Source organism: Sinocyclocheilus anshuiensis, unplaced genomic scaffold, assembly GCF_001515605.1.
Source record: "Sinocyclocheilus anshuiensis isolate Anshui unplaced genomic scaffold, SAMN03320099.WGS_v1.1 scaffold986, whole genome shotgun sequence".
Taxonomy (NCBI): Eukaryota; Metazoa; Chordata; class Actinopteri; order Cypriniformes; family Cyprinidae; genus Sinocyclocheilus; species Sinocyclocheilus anshuiensis.
The window spans coordinates 27221-42991 of record NW_015537975.1 but is presented as its reverse complement, the minus strand read 5'-3'; positions in this window follow the sequence as shown (position 1 = coordinate 42991).

The window sequence follows — 15771 nt, the reverse complement described above, 5'->3', positions numbered from 1 at the left end:
CCCCTAAACCTAACCCTACCCATAATTTATTCCTAAAATCAGTGTGAAATGATAGCTGATTAACAAGGATGTAGAAGCACCTAACCCTGATCGTAAGCCTAAAACAGATATTTCCTGAAAAGTTATCCCTCAATTCTGATTGGTTAATTGGAATGTTGTTCCAGGATCAACAAGGATGTTGATCCAGGAACATGTTGTACTTGGTGAAATCACGTTCACCAGGTGTGGACACTTAAAACACATCCATTCCATTTGAGATTAAGTTTACACCGAGCGCCTCCCCCTGCTTCTCGGTATAGTGCTAATGAAGTCCCTATTTAGTGAGATCATCTATTTCAGTGACACCTGCTAAAAGAGCCTGCTGTTTTTGTGCCTCAAAGCAACAGCTCAGAGCGGCAATTCCTGCTGACCCACAGAGGGCCAGTTCATGTCTCGTTTTAATTAATAAAAGCTATTGGTTGATGATAATGATCAATGGTTAACACACATCTTTGATTTTATGACTTCGGGAAATGAAGCGTCACTGATAAAACTTAATATGATGGATTTCTTAAGTGGGAGAGGCAGTGGAGCGAGTTTGACTCATAATTCTCAGAAAAACATTTTGATTGCATTCAAATGTGAACTTATGGATTCCATATATATATATATATATATATATATAGTGTAGTAGTTAGCTATCTCTGTGTCTACGTGGCCGCTTGTCAAGCATGAAAAACACGTTTTATTTAAATTCTGAATATATTATCATATACAGTATGGAAAGAGCGCTCCCTTTAAATTTATTAAAAACTGTCAATCACTCATCACGATCTCACAAAGTTCAGTTTTAACCAATAAATATGACCACACAATGAAACTTTTTTTTAATGAAGTTTCGAGCATGATAGAACTGAGCACCGGACAATTGTGTGAATCAATGATTCAAAGACCCATTCATAAAGAAAGCCGTTTACTGAATTCCTGATTGAATCAGCCGTTTGCACAAATCGACTCATAAAGACATTTACAGCCACCTGCTGGTAGTTTTAGTTTCTTCTTTAGAGAATCGTTTCATTTATTTAAAAAAAACATAAATAAATAAAAAACATTAAAGGGATATTTCACTAAAAATAAATAAATAAATAATTTCTGTCATCATTTACTTACCATCATGTTGTTTCAAACCTGAATGACTTACTTTCTTTTGTAGAACATAAAATACGTTATTTTGAAGAATGTTGGTAACTAAGCTGTTTTGGTCACCAGTAACTTTCATTGCATGAACAAAAAATACTGAAATGTTTCTCGAATGATCTTCTTTTATGTTCGATACTTTATGTTAGGCTGTTGTAGCCTAAACATTTAACACAATAATAGCTTTAAATTATCCTTTGGGGGTATTTCCACAACCAAATTTAGTTTGCGATTAATTAGATTAATTAATCGCAGCACCCTGTAATTAATTAGATTACAAATTTTATTCAACTGACAGCCCTAAATATAATATAATATAATATAAAAATATAAAAGGTCCATGATGCCCCTGATTGTGAGTTGGGGGTGAAGGGAAAGATCTTTATAAATTCCTGGATTTATTTCAAATTTTTTCATCAATAAACTTCTAAAACAACATTCCCTCAACTGCTGCTTTCTGTTTAATCTCTACTCCCCCCTCTGACACAAAAGAGGAGAGAGTCGCAGTGTAGGCGGCAAAACAACATCAAACCTGGTGCGGTGCCAGGATCTGTCTTTATACCAGCACCCATGAAAGCAGACTGAGGCACAGAAGCTCAGACCAGAGGCTATCTATCTGACTTTGGTGTGATCAAAAAACTCTTAAGTACATGCATAAAAGCATACATTGATTTTCAAACACTCTGATACAAGCATAAAGGAAACAGTTGTAAAGGGAAATCTATGAAATATGCAGCACAGCACACACAGAACTTTCTTTCTTTGATATGTTAGTTGTAGACCTTCATCAGAAAGCAACATGAAACCCCAATTGGCTGTGCTTCCATGTAGCCATCTCTAATTGATGCTCTGAGATCTTAATTTTGGGATTACCCAGAGTACAACACTGACTTAAACAAGAATCAGAAAGATGGGTTAATGTTATCTAAAGCTTCCTGATGTTTTTAAAAGGTGCATCATCCAAATGTTGGTCACTGCATGCTTGTGTTGATTTTCTGCTCTAATGATATTTTCTTTGAAGCTATTTTTGCACCTCACTTTGAAATCCTGCACTCCAATCAAGATCCACAAGTGCTTAATGCATAATGGGGTTCATTAAAAGAGGAATTTGATGACAGAGAAGTTTCCACTGAGCATGCTCAGTGGGGGTCTTCTCAATTACAGACCCACCTTAAGTACAGTGTTACACAAAACAGTCTAGCTAATAGAATTATAAGCAATGGGTAGTACTGTAGAGGGGTAGAGACCCAAAAATAACAATTCTGTCATCATTTACTACCCTGTATGTTGTTACGACAGATTTTTTTATGCATATTGTGATCTACATCCGAGTGAAACAGATTATGAAAAAAGATTTTAAAAAATGTAGGGCAGGGATTCTATTCATCTGTTGTTGATTGGATGAAGGCAGACCTGAAAGCAAGCTTGCAGTATATTGTGAGAAAGGGGCAGAACTTAAGCAGCCTAAATGATTGGTGAAGTCGGGTATTCATCACCAGAGAGACGCCTGACGTTTTTGCCAGTTGATATTTTAATAAAAAATTATTAGCTCAAAGTTAAAAAGAAAGAAAGAAAGAGTAAATATACATTCATGATTACTAGACAGAAAATATATAGGAGTTTGTCAGGAGTTTGATTGACAAGCAATCTGACCAATCTGCCTGAAGAGTAGATTAACGTCAGCGGACTTGACCTTGAAAAATGTTGTGTATTGAGGTCTTTCCATGGATGAAACAAGATGCCTTCTGATGTTCATTCATGTTTATTTCATGCTCTAGCAAAGAGGAAGAGCTGATCGGTTCACGTGCCACTTGAACTGAGGAACCATGGTGATCTGTAACGACACATTAAAGAGCCACATAACAGATAAACACATAATTAAATACATTTCTTACGAAATTACACTAAAACTTTGTTTCATACCAAAAGAACCTGCTCTGTCTTGTCTGTCGGCATGTTGTCAGTGTCCTGTTTGCAACGTGATGTATTTTTCACTGCATGAGAACATGATGTGTGGCGTGAGAGAGCCATGGCTTGTCGGACGTAGCAACAGTAACTAATGGGGGCAGGTCTTTGCAAAGGGTCAATTTCATGCTGACTTCAAGAACACAAAGTATCATAAAAGTACTTAGGTCCTTTATTCCAAGTTTTCTGAAGTCAAAAGATAATTTTAAGTTATGAACAGGCTAAATTTTTGTTGTTATTCACTTATAATCTTCGCCTTTGTTAACCACTCACAGTGAGTTGAATTCAAACATTTTAACAGCCTGATTCGTGAACAAATCATTCAGACCAATTGTGAATTGGATCAGCCAATTTACTGAAAAGATCTGACTCAAATAAATTATTTGAGTGCCGTACTGACGGGCAGTTTGGAGCGGTGTGAGATCTCCTAGTGTGGCCATCTTCCAGTTGGACACTGCAGACTCTTACAGCCAATCTGTCAGCATTTACATCCCAGGGCAGTTCATCTCGCTTCTTTCATTCTTTCTCATCTCAGTCTATCTGTGTTTCTCTTTCTTTACTTCTCTGCTCCCTCACACTTTTTTCCCCCTTTTACCCACAGTCTCACTCCCCCTTTTCATCTTTCTTCCCTCAATCTGTCTCTTTCACACCACGGGTTCATGAGCAGTTTTTTTTTCAGAGTTATTGTACTGCCGTCAAGCAAACATTAATCTAGACAAACTTCCCTTTTCTACTTAGAATTACAGTTATATGAATTTCTTTGCATTTCAATTCATTTTAATTCGACTTATCTACATTCAAATTTGAACGACTTGCAATTCCACAGACTGTTTGCTACCTCTATTTATATTTAGGAATTCGATTGGTAATGATTTGTGCATAATCTAATTAATAAACAGCACATCTGCACCCGCATCAACTACAGTCTGAAACAAAATGATGCCAATGGCAGCAGGACAAACTTAAAATATTAATATCTAGAAAACTCCAAAAACTCTCTTCCCATCTCTCTGTCTCTCCTTGATTTGTGTTGATCTCAGAACTCATGCTTTATAAGCAGGCATTGACCAACAAGCCGGTCGGCCTCATCTTTGTGTCTGAATGACTATAGAACAAAGAAGAGAGAGTGAGAGAGAGCGTGCTAGTAGGGTATATATATCTTTCCATGCCTCGCTGCCCACTAACAAGTTTAATGCTTCCACAAAAACAAAGGTGTTCAGTTACTGTCTACACTACAGAGGGAAATCAAAGAAAATATACCCTGGGGGCAAAAGCAAAGATAAAATACAACAGTACAGGTGAAATACTGTGGGTCCAAACACTATCTGTACTGTTAAACAAAAGACTATTTTCACAACACTGGTTTGATTTGCAACCCTTGTTTTGGAGCTGTTTTAGTGACAGAGGATCCATCTCTCCGTATATAACTAATCACAGTCCACAGTCACTGCCATTGCATGTAAAATAGTGACTACAATAATCTTCAAAATTTCGATGAAAGACATACAGGTTTGAGATGACATGACGAAAAGATGACAGAATTTAAATTTATGGGTAAAGTGTCCCTTTAAGAGTCAACATTATGTGAAACGGCATATATGAAGTTAATATCATATCGTCACCCCTGCCATAAAGACAACGGTGCTCAGGGAACCAGTGTCTCCCTTCTGGAGGTCGTGGGATGGCGTGACTCCTTTTTCAATCAGCAAATGACGTAGTGTCTCCATTTGAGACTATCTGAATCTACATGTTACATTTAATAATCCTATCCACATCATTTTCATTTTAAACAATCTCTAACATTGGCTGGAATTTTAGCGTTAGAAGATTAAGAGTCCATTCAAAAATGAATATTTGCTATTTTTAGTAGAAAACTAAACCTTCTAGTTCAGTACTAAGCTTAAATTGGGATGTCAGGGGCAAGGAATCCATTTATTGCCCTGAACATTTCCATTTAAAAATGACTTGGGTGATGAATGTAAGACTTACGGCGTGTGCAGATGCCCCAACATGACAGACTACGCAAATGCACACTGCATTTATCAGACTTTTCTTGGGGAATATTTTTTCTCTCAGCCCCTCTCTCTCTCTCTCTCTCTCTCTCTCTTTCTCTCTCTCGAGCACAGCTCAACCTTGCCCCTGAAGCTTTACGCCTTATGCCTTATGTTGTAACTCTGTCTTTAACCTCGTTCCCCAACTGCAGGCGACTGATAAGAGCAGATGAGACCCAGGCTCTGAGGAATTCCTACCACACCACTGAACTCAAACTGCTGTCCAATGCAAAATGCAGCGTGAACTTAGCACAGTCCTGCCATCTGCTCCAAGCCTGAGCCTTTCGTCAGGCCTCTGAAAACCCCTCGACTGCATGCACTTTTCTCAAGAATATCACAACTAATATCAAAATCCAGATGCTCAGGTATGTCCTGGGAATCTTTAGCTCACTATTAACTGAAAATTCAACCATTTTCTTTGCAGAGCTGCTATCTTTACGCGTGATTTTGCTAGGAATGATTATTGGCCACTGACAGACATTTATTTACATCCACTATCTGCATTGTTTTAGAACACAATTCTCTAAATGAACTCAGTAAGCAAATCAGCATTGAGTACCGGCAGACTATGGCTTTAATCAAAATAGAGCCATATATATATATAAACGAGTGGTAACTCAGCTAATCTAATAGGGAAACATACAAACAGCACATGCAATATACCAGATATATTTGTAACTATAATAGAGACAAAGGTCTTTACGTGTGTGTGTGTGTTTGTGTGTGTGTGTGTGTTAGTTTGCTTGGTCACCCAGGCCCATCGGTGCCTGGCCCCGGGGGTCATTTACGTCTCTTTGGAATGTGTTTGAAATTCAATGGTCAGACGAGAGTGGTGAAACTGTTTAGCATCTCCTTGATAGTGGAGGGGAACCATTGGCCATTTAGCACCCATATAAGTGTAAAGTCTGTGACCAGGACTGTAATTTATATGCAAATGTCAAAAGCTAAAAGGGTCTCTTAAGCCATAAAACCCCAAAGATCATGCATGATTCTACGCAGATGCTACATGTACAATAAAATTATTATTATATAATTTTTCTTAAATATGTGATTTTTTGTTACAAAGAAATATAGTAATATTTATTGTTTTGTTTTTTAGTAATTTTTATTTAGTAGTAGTATTAGTAGTATTAGTAGTATTTATATCCATATTGATGTGTAATCACAAGATCTTTCCCCATTGGCCAGTCCTACAAATAAGCACAGCAATCACATTTAAATCGCAATCTAATCTTTTGTCAGAAAATCGCCAAAAACAAAATCAAGATTCAGATATTCACTGAAAATAAGTCTTATTATCTTGCTTCTCAAGCTTATCTTGTTTTAACCATGATTAGATATTTTTACTGGGAAACAAGACGTACCGAGATAAAATGTGGTGCAACTATTTTGGCTCCTCAGTGGTTTCCTTCTCTATATAGTGGATGTAGATCATTAAAATAGGGCACCAGTGGGCATTAGAAGCTGATATGGGGTGTGCATTGTGAGTTAGTGCTGATGGCAGTGGTGAGGCTTTATCAGAGAAATTAGCAGATATGAGGGCTGTCTGTGTATTGATCTACTCCTCTAAAAGAGGTTTGTTGCTGGCTCCTAAAATCCTTCTGTAATAAGAGGGGAACAGGAGGAAAATAGAGCATGGAGGGAGACGGGAGGTAGAGAGCACTGCAATAATACAAATAAAAGAAAATTACATAAAATTGTTTTAAAAAAAGGATTCTTAGATCAATTAATTAACATTGAAAATATAACCAAAGATTTACTTAATTACCGTTGTTGCTTTGTTTGGTTTACTCAACTATTCGGAACTTCAATCAAATTCAGTTTTATTACAATATATTATGATTTTCTTAAAAACAAGGATAGCAGGTTGGATTAATGCATTTTTTATTTCAAATAAATTGCAACCACATAAACTGTTCATTATAATGATCAATCAAGTAGGCATTACAATGATGATATCAATTATTCCAAATAAAAAAGGTAATAAAAAAAAGGTTTTGTGGTTCAGACCCATTTGTCCTCTTCTCAGCATGCACTGGAGCATGAATAATTAATGTTGTTGCTTTATTTAACACGTTTGACCATTATTTTTAAATGGCTGTTGATTTTGTCATCACATTTAGTAACATCTGATTATTATTATATAATATAACATCATGTGGTTGCAACACACGAGAAGAAGCTCAACCAAGAGGCTATAAAACCTCTCAAGGTGTTAGGTTAGGCCCTGCAGCTCTACAGATGTCTGCTAGAGAGGCGCTGTGCACCAGCACCTAGGCGCCATGCACCAGCACCTAGGAGGAGGCGACATTCTGAGTGGAGTGAGCCCTCACTACAGGGGGCACAGCTCACCTTGTCTTTCATACGCCAAGGTGATGGCATCCAACATACACTTTCAAGGTGGAGGGGGACAGCCTCCACTCCAACCTCTTGCAAAAAGGAAAGCACAGCACTGATCACCGATCTCCAGGGCTCAAGCACCCCAGTCAGCGAACAGACTTCAATTCAGGACATAAGCCTGCCTGGTAGAGGGGGCTCTGGCCTGAGTGATGGTGGCTATCACTGCCTGTGACAAGCTACCTCCGCGTCCCATCTAGGAGCCACACATGGAGGTTCCAATGATCTGGACGCGGGTGCCAAATTGTGCCCTGCCCCTGAGAAAGAAGGTCCATCCTCAGGGCGATTCATCAGGGAGGGGCTGTCGCGAGGAGCATCAGGTTGGAAAACCAGGTCCAGTTGGGTCAGGAAGGCGCAACCAACAAGACCTGCTCCTCGTCCACCCTGATCTTGCGCAGGGTCTGTATAAGAAGGCTCGCTGGGGGAAAATGAATACTTGCGTGGCCCCTGTGTCCCTGTGTGTCCATGCCGAGGGTCTTCTAGGTCAGGGAGTAAAGGAGTGGGCAGTGGGAAAACTCGAGGGAAGCAAACAGGTCCACGTGAGCATCCAGGAATAGACTCCGAATCAGCTGGACCACCTGGGGATGGAGTCTCCATCCTTCTGGAAGCGTAGATCTCTTTGATGGATGATGAATGCAACGGTCGCAATGTTGTCCATGCTGACCAGCACATGCTTGCCCTGATGCAAAGGTCGAAACGGGCGTAGGACAAGTAGTACTGCCAGCCAACTCGAGGCAATTGATCTGCCACTGCAGTCGAGGTCCTGTCCAGGAGCCCGAGGCTGCATGCCCATCGCACACGGCACCCAAGACAGTCTTCGAGGCATCTGTTGTAAGAACAACATGCTGGGACACTTGTTCTAAGGGCACTCCTGCCCATAGAAAGGCGAGGTCTGACCAAGGGCCGAAAGGCTGGTGACAACTCAGCGTAATGGACACGCTGAGTGTGCTATGGCGCCATGCCCATCTCGGGACTCAGCCGAGTAGCCAGTGCTGAAGCGGTCTCATATGTAACAATCCAAGCAGCATTACCGCGGCTGCGGACGACATATGCCCCAGGAGCATATGAAATTGTTTCAGTAGAACCACTGTTTTCCTCCTGAATTCATTCAGGCAGTTCAGCACTGACTGGGCATGCTCGTTCATGAGACATGCCATCATGTTGACCAATTCTAACTCCATACAGAGAAAAGAGATGCTCTGCACAGGAGAGAGCTTGCTCTTTTCCCAGTTGACCTGAAGCCCCAATTGGCTGAGGTGGCAGAGCACAACGTCCCTGTGTCTGCACAACAGATCTCAAGAGCGAACTAGAAAGAGCCAGTCGAGTTCAGAGTAAGAACACCCGCTTCCAGGCTGGAAGTGAGGTATCGCGTCCCTCACTGCCAGACCGCACCCAGTGTAACCAACAGACTGAAGGAACTGATGGAAACAGGAGACTCTCCCCCCCCCCGGACCTCCTCCGGGGCGAGGAGCAGTGTATTCACCACCTCCTGGGAAAGAGCAGTCCCCTCTATCTTCGGGTCGCCCGAGTCAGGGCCGTTTCGCTGTCAGCTTGGAGGGCTTAGCAGCTGCCTGGTGCACGGACTGCATCACTTTCCTGCGGGTCGCAAAGTTGCAGCCAATGTAATTCCGGAGCAGATGCAGAAACCACAGGGGGACGCTTTTGGCAAAGAACAGACTGGGGACCGCCTGGTGGCGGTGGTCACAAGCCGGGGCAGGATGTGTTTGATGGCCTACATTTGTTTTTCGGTCTGTCTGCGACCTATAACAGTCGGAAAAGGCTGGCTTGGGAGATGGTGGCGTCAAGAAAGTGGTCTTTGTTGGCGTCGCACATCTCCACAAGGTTGAGACAGAGATGGCGCTCCTGGACCACCAAAGTGGACATCGCCTTTCCGAGGGCCCGCGCTGTGACCTTAGACTCCGACTGAGCAATCAGCCCAAAGGGGTGGCGCTGAGCTTTTAACCTCAGGGAATACTGGCTCACCCTCCGATGTAGCGATTGAAAACTGATCCTCCTCGGGAGCCCTGAATAAGATCCAAAATCGGTCATGAGATGGATCAGTGGCATCACTTGGGAGCTCGATGGTACGCAAGGCGCAAGAGAAGCGGGTGATCCGTGGGGACTGACCTGGTGGAAAGCTCGCGCTATAATCCTCTGATCTCCCAGAGTGCTAGTCATTGCAAGGCTGAGTAGTGGCAGAGGGGATTCAACCCTTCTCGAAGAAGGAGAGTCGTGATCGCAGCGTCGCCATGATTATGCTCTCGCAGTGAGAGAATGAACCATCCACAAACGCAGTCTCAGCATTCTTATCAGACACGTCAGACAGCGATCGTGGCCGTAAGAAGAGGCCAAAAAATGACTGCATCCAGAAATGCACGAACGGAGAGGCATCTTAAAAAAGATGCTCACCGCCATGTGGCCTGTTTTTTTTTTTTTGCTAATCAGAGGTGATTGGGACTCCCAAATGAGACCCCTAGCGTCAGTGTCAACGTAATGTCAAGTATTGATGCCTCCAAGTATTGATGTTGTTTGATTGCATGAACGGAGAGGCATCTTAAAAAAGATGCTCACCGCCATGTGGCCTGTTTTTTTTTTTTTTGCAAATCAGAGGTGATTGGGACTCCCAAGTGAGACCCCTAGCGTCAGTGTCAACGTAATGTCAAGTATTGATGCCTCCAAGTATTGATGTTGTTTGTGGGATTTTAAGCAAGATAAAGCATATTGAATATGTTAAAACCTTGTAAATTAAAAGAACAATTTGAATAGAACTCTTTTTAAGCTTATTCAACTAAAGAAATCTTCAGAGAGGTACTTAATCTAAATTGGCAATTGTTAGAATGAAAGTAGATTTGTCATGTCAACTTGACATTTCAAGTTTAGTATTTATTTAAATTAATTAAGTGAAAGAATTAAGCTAAAAAGCTTTCGCTTTTAAGTCCTCTGAAAACCTATTTTCAAAATGAGGAGGAGAACATGAGAGAATCAGGGATTAGAACATAAAGAGTAGAAGAGCAATGGCAACAAGTACTCATGTATGTAAGCGTTACATTTACTGCGTCGCTCTGCCTGAAGGCACAGGCCTCCCCACTGCCCAGCACAGCTTGTAGATCAATTAAACAGTGCTCTGCTCCCATTCATCACCACACTAGAGTGACAGTACCAAGCTCTTCTATGGGCCTCTCTCTTTCACTCTGCGGGATTCTCAGGGCAGGGAACAGCCCCATAGTTCTGCAAACACCGTTTAATCCTGCTTACACATCTGCAGGATGCCAGGCCTCCTGCGTACAGCTAAATTTACCACAGGGCAAAACATTTGCATCAAATCAAACACACATATGCCCAAGCAACTGTTTAGGACTGGAACAAGTAACCAGCAATGCATAAGACTTGTTCACTTTTAATTGGTGGACATATTAGACAAGCTTTTAAACATCTTGGCTAAAATGTTCCAAACAAATACTGCATGTGTGGGATAGCCGAATATGCAAGATCAGTTCTTTGCAACATTTTTATACAGCCCCATTAGTAAGGCATCACTTCAGCAAAACCAAACTTGAAATGAGCATTATCACTAATGTTATTGATGTCACTTTTAAACCAAAACTGAACCAAAGTATCACCAAGTAGAATAAACTACTGTTCGAAAGTTTGGGGTGTGACAAAATATTTAGCATGACAACTGTTTTCAACATTGATAATAATAAGAAATGTTTCTTAAACAGCAAATCAGCATATAAGAATGATTTCTGAAGGATCATGTGACACTGAAGACTGGAGCAATGAGGAAAAACTGACATCTTAAAATATATTCAAAATAGTAGGGTATTTTCAAAATAATAGAAAATAGTTCTCTTAACAGTTTAAATAATAATTGCAGTGATATTTTCTGCATTTTATTATTAAATAAATGCGGTTGTGGTGAGCATAAGATACTTCTTTCAAAAGCATTAAAAATATGACCCCTTACTGACCCCAAACTTTTGAACAGTAGTATTCTCAAGTGGGTTTCATCTACACAAATGTATAAAACTTTAAACATGTTGTTTTATTTCTGTAATAAAACTGTAAAAAATTATTACATTAATCTCAATTAACCCTCTATTGCACATTGGCAATAAAATGATCATGATAATGAAGGAATAACTTTCAATAAACCAAAAGGTGTCTTGGTCATACTACGTTCAGGCAGTAATTTATATTATACTTCTTACTTGGAACACCATACAAAAATGCATATATTATCTATTATTAATCATCATTTTTAAGTATCACAACATTAAAGTAAAAAAGTAATAAAAGAGTTCAAAATTATTCTAGATTTTAATACATATTTTTTTGTATTCTTTCTGACATCAGTAAACAATAGAAAGTCAATGAATTTTACTGCAAATAAATAATTTACTTTGAATAATCTAATAGAATGATATTAATCCTTAATGTCCTTAATCAGATTAAGATTAGTCAGATTATTTATGTATTTATTTCAATAGAAATTGAGTGACACTATTCTCCAGACATCATACTTAAAAGGATATTATACAAGAAAAGTCAAATGTCAAACATTGTTTTTTTATAATGTGTACGACAGAGGGTTCATTTATCCATCCATCCATCCTCCTCCACTTATCCGCTTCCGGGTCACGGTGGCAGCAGGCTAAGTAAGGCTGCCCGTGCCCATATAGTACGTACTTTTCCCCACCCTCTACCTCCCGCACCTCCTGGGTCCTCCATTAATTAATATATAGGGGCATAAATATAAAATATTGAAAAAAGGGTCTGTTTAGAAACCCTTTTCAAGTACCCCCTGGGACAGATGTACACTGGTTGGGAATGAGACTGTGTTAGACTAATGTTTACTGATTATATTTACTTGAGGATGATTCATTCTGGCTTGAATGATTCACGCGGTTTGAGGCGTTTAGATTCAACTAAGAAAGAAAGCCTGTTTTACAAGTCTGTGGATAGATTTACGTGTTCAGAAATCGCTGACCTGACAGGAAAAGATGAAATATTGCACTCTCAGCTTTGTTTGAGCCAGATACTTCTGGGAAGAGAGATCTCCATCTAACTTGCTCCCAATTACATCTTCATGCTTGTGGCAGTGAAAAAAACAAAGTCTCTCAAGCAAACACTGTGAAATAAGAAAGATTAGACTGATTTTACTTCATATACCAGAGATGTTTGAAATGGACACAAGGTAAGGGGCAAAAGGCAAGTGTTTGACATGCCGGGCAAATGTCACTGTGTTTATAACCCGGAGTGGAAAGAGAGAGAGAGAGACCAGCGAGAGACTACTGCCACAGATGGTATCCAGCGGCCTGCAAAATGTCAATGGGTTTTAACCTCGTTTGACAAAAGCAGAGCATATCCTCCCAGAATATGATCCTTCAGTAAATGTCAGGGAGGCATTTCAGCATCTCTCACTGTCCCTAGAGACACAGCATACAATACACAGCAACAACACGGGAATGAGCAGCAACCGGCACCAACCAGTGTAAACAGATTTAGTTGTATAGTCATAGCCTTCAAATTTAAAGGGTGAAGAAGCCTATAAAAACGCATCTAAGGTTAACTATGGCTTAGGGTCAGAGACGGGGGCATTTTTGCGTTATCTTATTGCATGTGCTATAAATGAGTGTTTGATGGACTGTGATAATGGGGTCTATAAATAACTGCTCCCATCTCCCTGCCTCATGGCAGCACATATTAAACAGACCTTTGCTCCAAGAATCAAAATGTTGCACTCCTTAACTTGAGGAAAAAGGGTATTTTATTATTATCATTTACTTTGTTTTATGAATGTCAGGAGCTCACGCCGTGGCAGCTAAAATGCCTGAGAAAATGCAGAAAGATGGGAAGCAATTGGTCAAAGGATGTCATGACCTGTGGTAATGGATCAGCATGTCAGACATATCAGACACCTCTCTCTATCAGCAGATGTTAAATGCCTCAGCTGCAAACGTCTTTCTCCTTATGTAAGGACATCAGTCTGTCTGAGACTGCTGCAGTGGGGCTCTTATATACTTTTAGTGTCTTCAGAAAAACCGAGCCGAAGATTTTTTACATTCTCTGTCTAGCCCTTTGTTGGTTATGTTGAAGCCTTGTTGTTTGGGGTGTAATAGCTGAATCTAGGAGGGTATCAGTTAACACACACACATACATACACACACAAGGCCAGGGATGTTGCAGCCACATGCTGAGATGGCATTGTATTTCAGAGAACGCTGTAAACAGCACTTTTCAGAACAGCCAAGAACAGCACTCATAAGGGCAACACTGACCTCTGACAATATGGCAAAGCCAGAAGGAAAAATCAGTTTACTTATACATTTATGTATATATATATGCATTTGACAGACACTTTTATCCTGAAGTGACTTACATTACACTGGTAAACAGGTATACAATTAGATTTGAACCCATGACCTTGGTGTTGCTACTGTAGCACCATGCTCTACTGTTTACATACACTCTAGATAAGGAGGAATACTCAGGAAATATGCACAGGAGGAGCACTCTCAAAATATTCTTGTAGCTCAAACAGTCTTGCATGATACTTTATTTTATTTTTAAAAAATGTTTCTTGAGCGTCAAATCAGCATAATAGAGTGAAGGTTTCCGTGACACTGAGAACTGGAGTATTGACTGCTGAAAATTAAACTTTGCCATCTACATTTTAAAATATATTGAAACAGAAAACAGTCATTTTAAATTGTAAAAGTATTTCTACAATATTATTGTTTTCACTGTATTTTTGCCTTGTTAAGCATACAAGGCTTATTATAAACTTTAAAAATACATACATACATTGTGTGTGTGTGTATATATATATATATATATATATATATATATACACAGTATATATATGAGGACTAAAACTGCATTTATGACCAAACTGCATTTCCCATCATTATCTGTGGCAGCACTGAAATGATAAGCACATTAAGCATCGATTAATCTCATGCTCATCCTTTGCTCTTTATTCTGTTGCATTAGTGCTAAAACACTTGCTATCTTTGTCTGGAATTTAAAAAGTGAGCAAGAAATATAAAAATGCCAGCAAGTCCATCTTCTATCCAAAAGCACTTGCACATCACATCAAAATGCCCATCACGTTATAATTATGAATTTTGAACTTATAAGTAGGAGCTTCCTAAGAGACATCATGAAGCAAAGGTGTAGTCCAGAACCGCAGTGGACCGAAAAACAAACATAAGCTCAACAAACAAACATAAGCTCAAACCAGTTCATCGGCGAACACTTCTGAGACCATATTTACTGTGTGCAGAACTCTAAGCTACTTACTACTTTTGTTTACAGAGAGAAAAAAACATGAAAGGAGATAATGGAAATACCTCAAAGGCATGAAAGGGGCTTGCCCATTGTCTTTGATTTGGGTACTAGGGATGGAAAATTAATTGTTACACTTGACCAGAGCAATAAACTGAACTCTCAGAGATAAAAGCTGAAGGTTTGTGGGGCTATTAATGTAAATATTAAAACCTCAGTTCTGTGACCCTGATAAAAACAGACAGAAAAGACAGTGACACTCTTTCTGATGCTGAAAGAATAAAGATTGAGAACATATAAAATAAATACTGTTTATATATAACAGTTATATTTTATAACTGAGTTATAAAATATACTGTAATTGTGCATCCCCTGGCTTAGGCACTCATTAAAAACACAATAAACAAATGTAAAAATACCCATTTCATCAAGGACAACTTTGTCACAGATGTATTATTCATCAATCACCAAGACAGAGAGGGAATGAAATGCTTAAAAATAAAAAATTTAATTAATAAAGAGCATAGCAGCATCATGTAAAGCACAAAAATAATCTGCATATCCTTTGAAAAGTCACACACAACACAGTGTTGTTTTGAACAGTTTTGATCTACTTTCAGGCTGATTTAGATCTAGTCCTAATTTAAAAAAAAAAAAAAAAAGTCAATTAAAACTGATTTTATTTGGAATAGGCTTACTCTAAAATGTCATCCATTATGGAACATATAGCACACTGTATGTTTTTCCTCTAAAAAAAGTATAAAAAGTAACAAAGAACAATTATTAACAAAGTTTGACAAAGAAACACAGCAAGTGAACAACTGCACTGAAGAAAAACTCTATTTCAGAAGGTACATAAATTGTAAATGAATTAAACAAGTTCTCAAATAGA